This window comes from Lynx rufus, unplaced genomic scaffold, assembly GCF_022079265.1.
Source record: "Lynx rufus isolate CCGP_SWC_20201006 ecotype Redwood Valley unplaced genomic scaffold, mLynRuf1.p SCAF_3, whole genome shotgun sequence".
In the NCBI taxonomy this organism is placed as follows: Eukaryota; Metazoa; Chordata; class Mammalia; order Carnivora; family Felidae; genus Lynx; species Lynx rufus.
In genome coordinates this window covers 119,716,025-119,730,195 of record NW_025814845.1, presented here as the reverse complement: position 1 = coordinate 119,730,195, position 14,171 = coordinate 119,716,025, and the positions used below count along the sequence as shown (strand labels likewise).

Genomic DNA, 14,171 nt, shown 5'->3' with positions numbered 1-14,171 from the left:
TTCTCACTTCTCCATTTTATTCTGCTAGTGCTAATGTTTTCAGCCATATTGTTTTAAACTAAAAATAATATGTGTACAAACAAAATATATTCAAATAGTCCAAAAGAGTTAGCACACACACATACCTCTTGCTGTAATTATGTCTTCCATTAATTTTGAAGTCCTAGAGGTCTGGGAGATAGCAGATAACTTAAATTTTATTTACTTATTGTCTGCTTTTTAATCTTTATGTAAAAAGGGAGTTGTTTAGGATTGTATTTTGGGCTGTGTGTACCAGGTAAAGAAGAAGAGGAGATAATCTGGCTGATTAAATTGATGTGTTCAATCGAATCATATAATCCTGATCATAATCTGTGTTAGAACTGAAATGACTTCCTGACAATACCTAGCATATAATAGGTGCTCCAATCATATTGGTTAAGCAAAAGTATAAACACAAACTCATGAAAAAGCTACCAAATCTCAAATTCATTTTATGATTTGTAGAGACTGTATGCTTAGTCATAGTTGTGATTTAAAAAATAATATCGATCATAATTATGGATAATTTGGAAAGAGATTTTTGAAATTAAAAAATAAATGTATTTTAGAGTTTATGATCGACAGCAAGTAATCTCAAAGAAAAATTGCTTTGGTCACTTTACCTTTGAGCATGAAAGCATTTTGTTCATCGTTTTCTCCCCATAAAATAAAACACAGGCTTATTTTTTTTTACCGTAATCTACTTTTTTAAACTATGCAATTCCATGTATAAAAGTTGAAAGCCAGGCTGAGCATGCAGTAACCTAGGAAAACTCTGGTATGAGAAAATAATCACTCTTCACAAGGATGATTAATGAAAGGAGAAAACATTTTTGAAGACTAAGAAATCTTATGAATGATGCTCTTTTAGCATTCTCTACTAGTAAGTCAATACCTACTATATTCAGGGAGTGTCTCCTTTAGATCACATTATTGTGCAACGCTTGCTTTTCATTTTCCAGTTGCTAAATATCCTCATTACCACATACATCAATTTAAGAAACATTTTATTGCTTGAAAAGAGAGTTTATTGCTTAAAAAAAGACAAAGCTGTTTTTGTCTTGTGTTATGTAAACAGGCTCTTAAATAATCACTTCAGGGCTGAATTTAAAATAAAACTTGACAGGGGTGCCTGGGTGGCTCAGTTGGTTAAGTGTCCAGCTCTTGATTTCAGCTCAGGTCTTGATCTCCAGGGTCATGAGTTCAAGCCCTACATTAGGCTCTGTGCTGACAGCAAGGAGCCTCCTTGGGCTTCTCTCTCCCTCTCTCTCCCCGCCCCTGTCCCACTCATGTGCATGAGCTCTCTCTCTATCTCTCTCTGTCTCTCTTTCTCTCTCAAAATGAATAAATAAACATTAAAAAGTAAAATAAAATAAAACTTGACAACTTCAGCATTAAATTCCATGGACATAACACATGTGCCTACTAAATAGATAATTATAAATAAACAAATACACATATGTGTATATACACATATGTATATTAGTTTATGAGGTATATATGGACACATAGAGCTCTCTAAACTGAGAAAAACATTTGACTTACTTGGAATGGCTAGTTAACATGTATCCATCTTCTTTTTTTTTTATTAAAAAAAATTTTTTTTAACGTTTATTTATTTTTGAGACAGATAGAGACAGAGCATGAATGGGGGAGGGTCAGAGAGAGGGAGACACAGAATCTGAAACAGGCTCCAGGCTCTGAGCTGTCAGCACAGAGCCCGACGCGGGGCTTGAACTCATGGACCGCGAGATCATGACCTGAGCTGAAGTCGGCCGCTTAACCGACTGAGCCACCCAGGCGCCCCCCATCTTCTTGATAATGAAGTAAAGTAGTTTGGTTTCAAATTCAGGTTCAACATTTATTGAATGTCTATCTTGTCCCGGGTATTGTGCTCGACATTTAAATTCCTTACCTCTCATTTAATCTCCACAGTATCATCATGAGATAGGTATTATCCCCCCATTTTATAGGAAAACTAACTCTTGGTGACATTGGGTAAAATGACTATTAGTATTAATGTTATTAGCACTTGAACATGTGGAAGGATAAGACAATCACAAAATCCTAGTTCTTATAAAATTAAGTCAGTATTAATATTATCCTTAAATGTATCAATCTGCTCTTTGTTCAGAAATTACATGTTGCTCTGGAATGCAGAAGACATTTAATTTAAAGCAGAAATTGTAGGCAAATACTCGGAAGCTGATGTTTATATACTGCACATGCATAAAGGCAAGTCCTTCAGAGAGAGGAAGACGAGAAGCACAAATGAGCGAATGATGCCATTGCCACTTTTACAAATCAGAAGTCACTGTTTCAACTTAGGGCAGATGACTCATCTGCAGTTTTGAATGACTGGAGTCACGGAAGACAATATTTTTAATAGAAAAATTATCTACAGATTGCATTCTGACTGAGCTTCAAATAAGTTGGGCTGCTGGGCATTTTGTTCATCGTTCGCTATCAGGCCACAGACACACTGGCTTGGCTCCATGTACGATAATGATTCAGACTTTTCTAAAGTAATTTGCAAAAAGTGGGAATGAATATGCATATATCCATCTGTGCCCTTTCAGCCTAAATATATGAGAAGCTGTCAGAGAAACAAAACCTATGTAAGAGGCGCAGAATGAATATCAAACCCTGACCTCACTAGCAGGAGACCATGTAGTTAAGTATGCTAAACATCCCTCGTGTTAACCTGGTCAGGTTTCCAGAGGCTGTGTCCTAGCGGTAGCACAAAGCCAGGAAGCCAGTAGCAATGTGATGTCAGCCTCTTGAAATCTCAAGCTAACGTTAGGGTATGTGGTTAACTGATAAAATGATCAAGGATCACAGTGTTTTGTTCATTAGGTGTGTTATTAGAAATAGAGCCTGGGGGCACCTGGGTGGCTCAGTCGATTGGGCTTCCGACTTCGGCTCAGGTCATGATCTTGCGGTTTGTGGGTTCGAGCCCTGCGTTGGGCTCTGTGCCGACAGCTCAGAGCCTGGAGCCTGCTTTAGAGTCTGTGTCTCCCTCTCTCTCTGCCCCTCCCCTGCTTATGCTCTCTCTCTCTCTCTCTCTCAAAGGTAAATAAATAAACATTAAAAAAAAAAAAGAAATAGAGTGTGGAAGTAGAATGTTTGGCTTTTTCTACTCTTTTGTGACAAGAGTTTAAGAAAGTGAACGTGGGAATGTACCCTTCTGCGGATATAAGCAGAGGGAGCCTTGGAGCTTCCAAATCATCGTTAAGTGACGTCTTCAGTATTCCGCTTTTTGGCTTTTACTTTCTTCTTCTTTCTCCCTCTCCTTTCACCTTCTGTCCTCACTTTCCTTCTCGTTAGCTTTTAATTGCTTCTGCACAACTTAGAGAATTAGTTCTGGAGGCTCGTCATATTCCTCTTCTTCTCTGGTTCTTGGTTTTTTTCCAGCCCTGCAATATACTTCACCTATGACTTTATTCACATTTCTTAATCCTACTTATGCATTCTTTTCAGAAAACAGAACATACTTTGGTGTATGTATTAAAAAGTGTTTGACAAAGTGTTTGACAAAAATAAAATGCCATTATTAAAGCAATCCCTCCATCTTATAATAAGCAACTTTCTTAATACCTGACCTTAGTTACATCAAACAAATGTGCTGAGGAAGGTATGCAAGTTGTTATTTCAGAAGTAAAAATTCTCTGAAACAGAATGAGGTGTTATGATGTTCATGCAAAAAGAGCGAAGAACATTAGAAACATCCACTAGAAAATAAAATCCTGCTGAAGGGAGAGAAATGGAATCCCTTTGAGCTCAGCCATGTAAAAGGTTTCCTTCACATGAAGAGCTTCAAGAAGCTAGACGTCCCGTCTTTAATCATCAAGGCAGGCACTAAGCCATGCTCAGGACAGGCCCTTTGGTAAAGTTGGCCGTGTTACAGCTGGAAGCATCTTCGCTCTGGAGAGCCAACTGAGTTTCTCAGCCGAAATGATTATGATAGCCTGAAAATGGCTGTGGTCTCTGCTTCCTGTGATGAAAGAAAAATGGAATATGCATCAATTGGCACAGCATTGGGAGAAAAGAAAATGGGTTTCTTGAGACAATGACTTTCTGGTCTTTTTAAGCGACTGCATAGAGCTGCTGGAGTTAAATGATTATTTGGGGGAAGACCTGTAATGGATTTCCCATTTCCTTTTTTAAAAAGGCAGTTTGATCTTACATGCTCTGTTAAATTAATAAACGCTGCCTAGCTTCAGAGTCTCAGTGGCCAAAATTGTGTGCGTAGATGAATTAAAGACATTAAAGGCAAATCCAGTTTTTCTCCTGCGTAGTTTATTTTCAGTAACATAAATCTGTAGATCTTAACCCAAGAGATCTGTAGATACAATTCAGACAGTCAAGGAACTTGAATGAAAAAAAGTAAAAAGAATATCTTTATAATTACTAACCTCCACCTAAAATACAGCTTTCCCCCCAATTATACAGGTAGGTAACAAATGCTAATACCACCAGCAAAACTTATGGCTTTGTAACCAACCAATAGGAATAACAGATATTTTAATATCAAATTATGGGAATTGTAGAGATGTCAAAGTATCCTTTATATTCATCACTACTTTGAAATTTTGGTGATATTTACTATTGGAAATTTTTTTAATAGTCTTATGAGATAATTCATGTACCATAATAATTCATATTCATCCATTTAAAGTGTACCGTTCAGTGGGTTTGGGTATACTACATTATTAATTTTTTTTAATTGTAGTCATATATGTAGCATAAAATTTGCTGTTTTAGCCAGTTTACATATATAATTCAGTGGCACTAATTGCATTCACAGTGTCATACAACCATCACCACTATTTTTAAAATTTTTTATATACCCCAAACAGAAATGCTCCAAGCATTACACAGTAATTCCCCAACCCCCCTCCCCCAGCCCTTGTAATTTCTAATCCACTTTCTGTCCCTATAAATTAGTCTTTCTGTATATTTCACATAAGTGGAATCATACAATATTTGTCCTTTTGTGTCTAGCTTATTTCACTGAACATGATGTCTTAAAGGTTCATTCATGTATCAGTATCAGATGTACCAGTACTTCATTTTTTTAAAAAAATGTTTATCTGAGAGAGAGAGAGAGGCGGGGAGGGGCAAAAAGAGAGAGAGAAACAGAGGATCTGAAGTGGGCTCTGTGCAGATAGCAGACAGCCCGATGCAGGGCTTGAACTCACAAACCGTGAGATCGTGACCTGAACTGAAATCAAGAGTCAGATGCCTAACCAACTGAGCCACCCAAGCATCCCTCAGTACTTCATTTTTATCACTGAATAATATTCCATTGTGTGCATATACTACATTTTGCTTATCCATTCACCTGTTGACAGATACTTGGGTCATATCCACCTTTTGGCTGTTGTGAATAATGCCATAATGGACACTAGCATAGGGGGGTCTGTTCTAGTCCCTACTTTTCATTCCTTTGGGTATATATATCTAAGAATGGAATTGATAGGTCTCATGGGCTAATTCTATGCTTAGCTTTTTTGGTAACCACCCAACTGTTTTCCATAGCAGCTTCAGAACAAATGTTTACTATTCTGATAACTGTGTTTTAATATAATTGAGTTTTACATAATTATATCCATTTTCTTGTGTACATTCAGAAACATTGTCTGAGGAACGGTCCCCAGGCTGTCAAAGGGCTTCCATGACACACACAAAATGTCAGGAACCTCTGCACACTGGCTTCTCTTTTGTTAAGCAAACTGATTTAAATCTGTGAAATCCTGGCAAGTGGTTGATGTCTAGAACTAAAATTGTCCATCATTATAAAAATAGTGATTTTGCATTACCTTGGAAATTCAGTTCAGCTGAGCTAGACTAAGGACTGAACTTTAAAAATGCTTTCAGAATCAAATTTTCTTGGTTGATAACATAATAGGCATCTTTACTAACAAACATGTTAAGAAAACATAACATGCACTTCAATGGGTAAGTACAAGTTCTGGCTTTCAGTATTCTAGAGCATAAGGGCTGGTTGGATGAGTATACTTTGAAAAGCCAGATCGTTCCTGAAATGTGGCTGATTTATCAATCAGTTACAGTGGAGTTCCGAAAAGAGAGAATAAAAAATATGAACGCTTCAACAATTTGCATCCCTCCCATAGAACTATAGTCGATTTAAAACATCATGAAATGCATTCATTCACAGTCTTGTGCAACCATCATCGCTATATATTTTCAAAACTCTTGTCACTTCAAACAGAAGCCACATAACCATTAAACAGTATCTGTTATCATTAATGTGTCATTTATGTAGAGGTTCACTTAAACTCTGTGTTTTTCAATGAGAAATATATTGTAGCCACTTACTCAGTCCAAGTGTTTAAGATTTGGAATATGATTGTCATCAACTATGAAAAGAAACACATAGGAAGAACTTGCCTCAAATTTCAGAAATGGCATAGTTCTGTTCTGACTTAAGTATCTCTTATTTAATTAGCAAATATTTATTGGGTACCTGCTATATGCCAGGCTCATGATATATAACAGGAAAAAAGGCATAGTCCCAGCTGTGAAGCAACTTACAGTCTCATGGGGGATAAGTTAAAAGTCAGGGTAAATGCTATATTGAGAGTCAGTTTAGATTGTTATGAGAGCAAATGTGAAAGGCATCTTATCCAGAACTGAAACGAGGCTTCCCAAGACGTAGCCAGGTGAGGGAAAAAAGGAAAAGAAGAGTGGAAAGGCAAAACAGAAGAAAGAACAGAGGAAATTTGGGGACTGCCGTGAGCTCACTCTAACTGCATGGGTCAGAGAACAGAGGCTGTGGCAGGAGCTGAAGCAGTGAGCAGGCTCCAGACCAGGAAAGATGTTCTCAATGTGTCAGTGGACTTTATCCTGAAAGTGAAGAAGAAACAGTAAAGTTCAGACAGAGCGGTGACGTGATTACCGGGTGCTATGTGCACATAACTTTGCATTATAGAGACTAGATCACAGGCAGAGGCAAAAGTAGAAAGGGGGAGATTGCAGTAAGATAAGTGAGAAATAATGTTGGTATAAGCTTAAGTGGTAGCAATGAGTGTGGAGAGAAGTGGATACATTTTTTTTTTTTAATTTGTAGGAGCTAGAATTGACAGTTCTTGAATTTGAGGGAGCGGAGAGAGGAACTCAAGAGTGATGCCTAGTGTCTTCTTTCTAACATTATTATTGTCTCCCTAATATACTGTGTTCTCCCAAAGTTTTAAATGCAAGTGAGCAGCCATTCGCCAGTGACTGATGGTCTGTGTCCTACTGGAACAACAAAAGAGAAAAGAAAAATATAACCAGCTCGAAAAATACAAGCCTGATAGTGCCTTTTGTACAAGGCATAGAGACTCGAAGAGGCATTGGTAACTGAGACTCATGCTAAGACTGATGTTTTGATCAAACCTCTTGATTGGGCAAGAGGATAATCAAAAAGGGGGACTGTTGAAATAAATTCCTAGGCCCAAGATGGAACTGTTTCTGCCTAGGGTGTCACATCAGGGAACTAAACTTAGATAACTTTCGTGTCCCTGTAAAAGCTCCACTTGACCAGAACTGCAGTATACCCAGTCGTCCAATCTCCAAATGCCAAGCCAACTCTGGGCCTTCTCACCCCAATCAAGGGTGACTGGGTGACCCCAGCCAATCAGATGTTCTCTATTCGTTTCTTCCTTGGTCTTTATTCTTTATCCTATAAAATCTTCTTGCCTTCCACCCATTTTGCAGTTCTCCAAAAGGAAACTGTTCATTTCATGAAGTGTTAAATGAAATTTGTTTATGTCACCTAAAACAAAGCAAAACAAAACAAAACAAAGTGACGCCCAGGTTTTTAACGTGGGAACCTGGGGGACATGTTGGCAAGGAATAAAGAGTTCTGCTTGGAAAATGTTGAGTGTCAAGTTCTCATTCCAGAGCCAGTACTTACCAGCCCTATGGCTTTGGGCAAATCTTAGGACTTTTTGAACCTCTGTCTAAAATAGAGATGCTGATTTCTGTCTGGTTCACAGGATGTGATGAGGCTCTAATAACTTATGCTTGTGAAAGCCCTTTAGAAACTATATAACTGAAGAGTACTGTGATTGAGATGTGAGTACTTCAGTAACTGACTAAAACCTTATTCAGTGTCATCATTGCTATCCTGAATTACAATTTAGAGATAGGCTTAGTGGGAAAATATAAGCCAGGGAATCAGGAGACCTGAATGTCTGCTAGCTCCACAATGGAGGACTGGTCCTCCTCTGAAACATAAAGTTGTCGAACTCATCATCTCCAAGGGCCCTTCTGGCCCTAAAATTATAAGAATGTTGTTAACTGTTGTCTTGAAACCTATTGGATATCCAGCATGATCTTAGTAGGTCTAAGGGGATTATTCTTGTGGACAGCAGTTCAAGAATTTTCAGTCACCATTAGCCTACTTTATGGAGGAAAGAAGGCTCAGGCTTTCTGAGAAACTATTATTACACAAATAAGTACACATGTGATTAATATGTTACTTGATCAATGTGAATGTGTTGCAGAAACAGTATAATTGAATATGACTAAGGGATGGTAAAATCTGATTCATTTGGTGCAATGAAGAGTCAAGAAGGGTATGAAGTAATTCTAGTATCTCCTATTGGATTTCATTTTATGGATTGAATATATGAAGTTTGATTTTCCCTTGTGCCTTTAATTGCAAACAGCAGAAAATCTGTAAAGTCCTAAAAAATTCCCTGCTAGATTATTTTATGCTCTGCATTGCTGAACATAAGCAACCACTCCTGGGGCTTCCCCTGCCCCTTAGTTTTGTTTTGTTTTGTTGCAAAATCTATTTATTTACATGAAATTTAAGTACATAAAAATACATGAAATGTAAATATAATATTTTAATACCTTTATTGAGATATAATTCGTGTATTATACAATTCACCCATTTAAAGTACACAATTTAATGGTGGGGCACCTGGATGGTTCATTCAGTTAAGCGTCTGACTCTTGATTTCAGCTCAGGTCATGATCCTGTGGTTGGTTTGTGGGTTCAAGCCCCAGGTCGGGCTCTGTGCTGACAGTGCAGAGCCTGCTAGGGATTCTCTGTCTCCCACTCTCTCTGCCCTCCCCCATCCTCTCTCTCTCTCTCACTCTCAAAATAAATAAAATGAACTTAAAAGAATAAAGTACACAATTCAAAGGTATTAATATATTCCCAGGATTGTGCAACCATCACCACAATCTAGTTTGCTAACATTTCGTTCCCCCAGAAAGAAACCCGTACCTGTTGGCAGTCACTCTAGTCATTTCCCCTAGCCTGTCATTTTCCCCTAGCCTGCCCTAGGCCTTGCCAACCCCTAACCTACTTCCTGTCTCTATAGATTTGCCTATCATGCACTTTTCATATAAATGGAATCATGGAATGTGTGGCCTGTTGTCTGGTTTCTCTCACTTAGCATAGTGTTTTCAAAGTTCATTCACATTGTAGCATATAGAAATACATCATTCCTTTTATGGATGAATAATATTCTATTGTGTGGATATACCATTTTTTATTTATCTTTCGTCAGCTGATGGGCATTCGGCTTGTTTCCACTTTTTGGATATTATGAATAATGTTTTCATTTCTCTCGGGTGTATACCTAGGATTGGAAGCCTTCCCCTAAGTTTTAATAACCCAGAGCTTAATATGTGTTCTCACTGATGCCATGGGGAACCCTTTATTACAGTTGGAAGACTAATAATGAATGTCAACTAATAGAAAATCGATTGAATTTCTTTTGAAAACACATTTTAGGGCTAGGCATTTTTTAAGTGTGCACAAGTCAGTTGTTTGCAAGTTTATCATCACAACAGGGTGAGAAATCTGTCGTGCAGTAAGTACGTTTCAGAGAGGCTCGGTAACCTAAGATTGTAGTCTGTTTTCTTTTTTTTTTCTTTTTTTAAAAACTTTTTTTTAACGTTTATTTATTTTTGAGACAGAGAGTGAACAGGGGAGGGGCAGAGAGAGAGGGAGACACAGAATCTGAAACAGGCTCCAGGCTCTGAGCTGTCAGCACAGAGCCTGATGCAGGGCTCAAACTCACAGACCGTGAGATCATGACCTGAGCCGAAGTTGGACGCTTAACCTACTGAGCCACCCAGGTGCCCCTGTAGTCTGTTTTCTTTAGAGACTTCATGACTTCAATAATGCTTACTGCAAGTAATACCAGTCATTAATACAGGGTTTGTGTCCATGGGGAGAGGAGGGCAGTGAGAAGACTCAGTAAATTTGGCACAAATCCCTTGAGCAGAGTTTTACTTTCCTATTAACACAAGCTTTTCTATTATGAAGCTTCACGGGGAATTTTTAAGACATCTCTAAGACTTCACGGCTTATAGCCTATAGCTATATGCCCCAGGTCCCTGGTTCTTGCCCCTCCTCAGGACAAATTCACTTTTATATGTCCTTAGGATTATTTTGGTGTGAGGTTTAAGAAGCACTGATGGATGGAATTTTTTTTTTCACATGGCTGTGATATGACTTGAAAATAATTTAACTGGTATTTCCTGAGTGGAGTGCCATGGAACTAGTTGTTAAAAGATGTTGCATTAAAAGAAAAAATAAAATCCTGTGTTTAAGTAAGTTTGAGAAGTAATGAGAGTAACAAATTTATAGTTCCTTTAATTTAAAACTTCTCAGAGGCCAGAGAGTTCTCTTATCTCTGCTCAAAATGAAAGATCTAGAACTACCTGCCACAACCTTCAAAATTAGACCTGTAAAGCATTTCACAGAAGTTAAACCTTTGCCTTTTATTTTAAAAGTTGAGTCGACCAAAACAATTACAGTAATTAGAAATCATCCCAAATGTTAATTTTAGAGCACTGAGGAGATATTCATGAAAAAGTACTCTCTAGATGTAAAACACTCCAATTTTATGAACCACTGAATACAGTTTTGTCTGCCTGCAATGCTTCTCTTCTCTTGTTTTCTCATGTGTGACAGTGTTGGGATTGGTAATACCATTTCCTTAACTGTTTCACCTGGCCTGTTTTCTGATAAAATGGCTTCATGCTGGCAGACACATTTTCCATGATTAATTAAGCATGAAAGGGTGATTTTTTTCTACACAATTTCACCTTTCAAGCTTTAAATTGATTTTCCTTTGCAGCTCCAATTTTTCTCTCCTGTGAACTCACTTGTTAGGAAAAAGAGCCCTAAATAGGAACCTGCTGGTGTATGGTATAACGGATATTTGGAAGGGGTCTCTGACAGAGGTTTCTGCAGGGTCTTTTGGTCCTAGTGTCGCAGGATTTTTTTACCACAACACCCGGAAATCGTTGTCTTGCCTCTTTGAAGAATGAAGAGGTGGACACAAAATGAGCAGCAGGCAAAAGTCTATTAGAGTATAAGATCAGAGAGGAAGAATAGTATGAAAGCTCTCTTTACAGAGAGGGAACATTCAAAAGTGAATGCCCCAGGACTATAGGCAAGCGTCCTTGTTTTATAAGGTTCTGGTCAGCCGTCCCTTCCCTTCCCCCTCATTCCTTCTCAGGTTCTACCCTCATTGGCTTGATAGCTCTAGGTGCTGCGTTGTTCATTCCTGATTGGCTCGTTTCTATGGTATGAGGGATGGTCTATGGCCTTACGTTCCTTGTGGGTGACACGTTTTATGGTCTACTACTTATTTTTGGTTAGGTCTTTTGTCAAATTCCTGAGGGAAATTTGCGGGGGAGTAGGTGGTGTCTATCACATTCTTAAGAGAAATCTTACGCATGAGACGGTTTGCTGTCGTCAGACGCTCCCAGCATTGTTCCAAAATATGTGTTTTTCCCACCCAGGGACCTCAGGTCCTATCCTTTCCCTGTCTGCCTATTTTATCCTATCTTTTCCTATCATACTAGCTACAGCCTGTGCCATCAGAACTCAGTTCCCTGCTTGGACCACCTGACATAGAAATAATAGGAACAGCTCCCCTATGGCTATTCGTACCAGCCATTTCCTCTGCGCTTCTCCGATTCCTTCACTTACATATCTCTTTAACTCTAACCTGTGTCATTACTAAGCCGAGCATACTCTGCACAGCTCACTGCAAAGTAGTATAGCATAATGCAGTTTGGAAATCCTGTTTCAAGAGTTGTTGTATGGCAAGTTCAGGAAAGTTGAGTCTTCTCTTCCTTCGGGCAGTAGTTCCAAATGCCAAGGAAAACGGGGTCACTCCAGATTAGTGGATGTCATTGCTTTACTCATAGTTGCTCTGGAAGAAGCTGGTTATAAATCATATGGCAAAACATATAAGCCGCATTTAATGGAAAACAAGTACAGCTAGAAGATTGGAAATCATTGCATTCACTCCAATTGATCTCTTCTTTTTATTCTTACCAACAATCATGTTATTACTTATTCATTTCACTCAAAGTTACTAATGTTAATTTGTAGACAAAAGATTCTTTAATGCGTTGTTCTAAGTCTGAATTTAAATCAGTATCTGTCTTGCTAGCACATACTAGAAAGATTCTCTGCTGGCCTTGAAGAAGAAAACAGCCATGTTGCAAACTACATGTTGAAAGATCCACATGGCAGTCATGGGGTATTGGAATGTTGGTGGGGTTCACGGGGTTAAGAGCTGACAACCAAGAAAGAATTCCTGAAGATGTCTTTGGTGCAAAAAGGTGATTTTATTAAAGCATGGAGACAGGACCAGTGGGCAGAAAGAGCTGCACTGGGGTTGTGAAGAGTGGCTCCTTGTATACTATGGGACTGTGGGAGGTAAAGTCAAAAGGGAAGTTTCCAAAGTGATTTTCATATGCTAAAGATTCACAGATTACTGGAGGCCTAGCTATTGTCAAGCTAAGGTTGTTTTTCCCTCTAGCAAAGCATTAACACTAGGACGTTAGGGAATTCCTGGACTTTAGACTATTGATGGGATGTCTTTTTTCTTGTAAACTGGTGGTGACTCTTATTAATTTAACCTTTTTTTTTTGTCTCTTCCTGTTTTGGGGTAGCCAGGAGTATCCAAGGAACATCATACATATACCACCTGGGGGAGGGGGGGTGGTGTGCTAATTTGTACTTTGCCCTCAGCGTGTCTTATGGTCCCTCATCAGCAGGAAACTTCAAGGGACCTCTAGAAGCTGAGGGCAGCATCCAGCCAATAGCCAGTAAGAAACTGGGACTGTTAGTCACACAACAACAGGAAAATGAATTCTGTCAATAATCTGAATGAGCTTGGAAGCAGATTCTTCCTACTCAAGGCTTTGGATAAGGATGCAGTCCAGCTAACACTGTGGTTGCTGTCTTATGACCCTGAGCCAGGGACTCAGCTAAGCCATGTCTGTATTCCTGGTCCATTGAAGCTGTAGGATAATGTGTGTGTGCTTTATTCAGCTTCTAAGTTTGTGGCAATTTTTACATGACAGTAAAATACTAATACAGGAACCACTCTCTAATAATTATGTCAGAGCCACTTGTGTTTCAGTTTTACTATGTCTTATAATGTATGCCCAGGATATAAAAGAATAGAGGTAACCTTCAGATTTGCTGGATGCTAGGATCAATTATGCAGCTTTTTTCTCCAAGCTCTTAATGTCATTAAGAACAAGCAGGCAGGTATGATATTGTGATTTGTACTAAGAATACATAGGAGTGAGGCACCTGGGTGGCTCAGTCAGTTAAGTGTCCAACCTCTGCTCAGGTCATGATCTGATGGTTCATGGGTTCAAGCCCTGTGTTGGGCTCTGTGCTGACAACTTAGAGCCTGGAGTCTGCTTCATATTCTTTGTCTCCTTCTCTCTCCTTCTCTCTCTCTCTGCCCCTCCCCCACTTGTGTGCATGCGCTCTCTCTCTCAAAAATAAATAAATAAACTTAAAAAAAAAAAAAAAGGAATACATGGGAAGACTGGGTGACTCAGTCAGTAAAGTGTCTGACTCTCGAATTTGGCTCAGGTCTAATCTCATGGTTCATGAGATAAAGCCCCATGCTGGGCTTTGTGCTGACAGCACAGAGCCTGCTCAGGAGTCTCTCTCTCTTTTCTCTCTCTGCCTCTCTTTCTCTCTCTTTCAAAATAAATAAACATTACACTAAGGAATCTACTCCTGAAATCATTGTTGCACTATATGCTAACTAATTTGGATGTAAATTTTAAAAAATAAAAAAGGAAATAAGTTAAATAAATAAATAAATAAATAAACGTTTAAGAAAAAAAGT

General features: G+C 38.6%; 1 protein-coding gene across 1 annotated transcript in view; it reads left to right on the top strand.

Moving 5' to 3' along the window:
* FREM3 (FRAS1 related extracellular matrix 3) overlaps positions 1-14,171 on the top strand; it is an 85,452-nt gene that overhangs the window by 15,312 nt on the left and 55,969 nt on the right. The window lies entirely within an intron of this gene.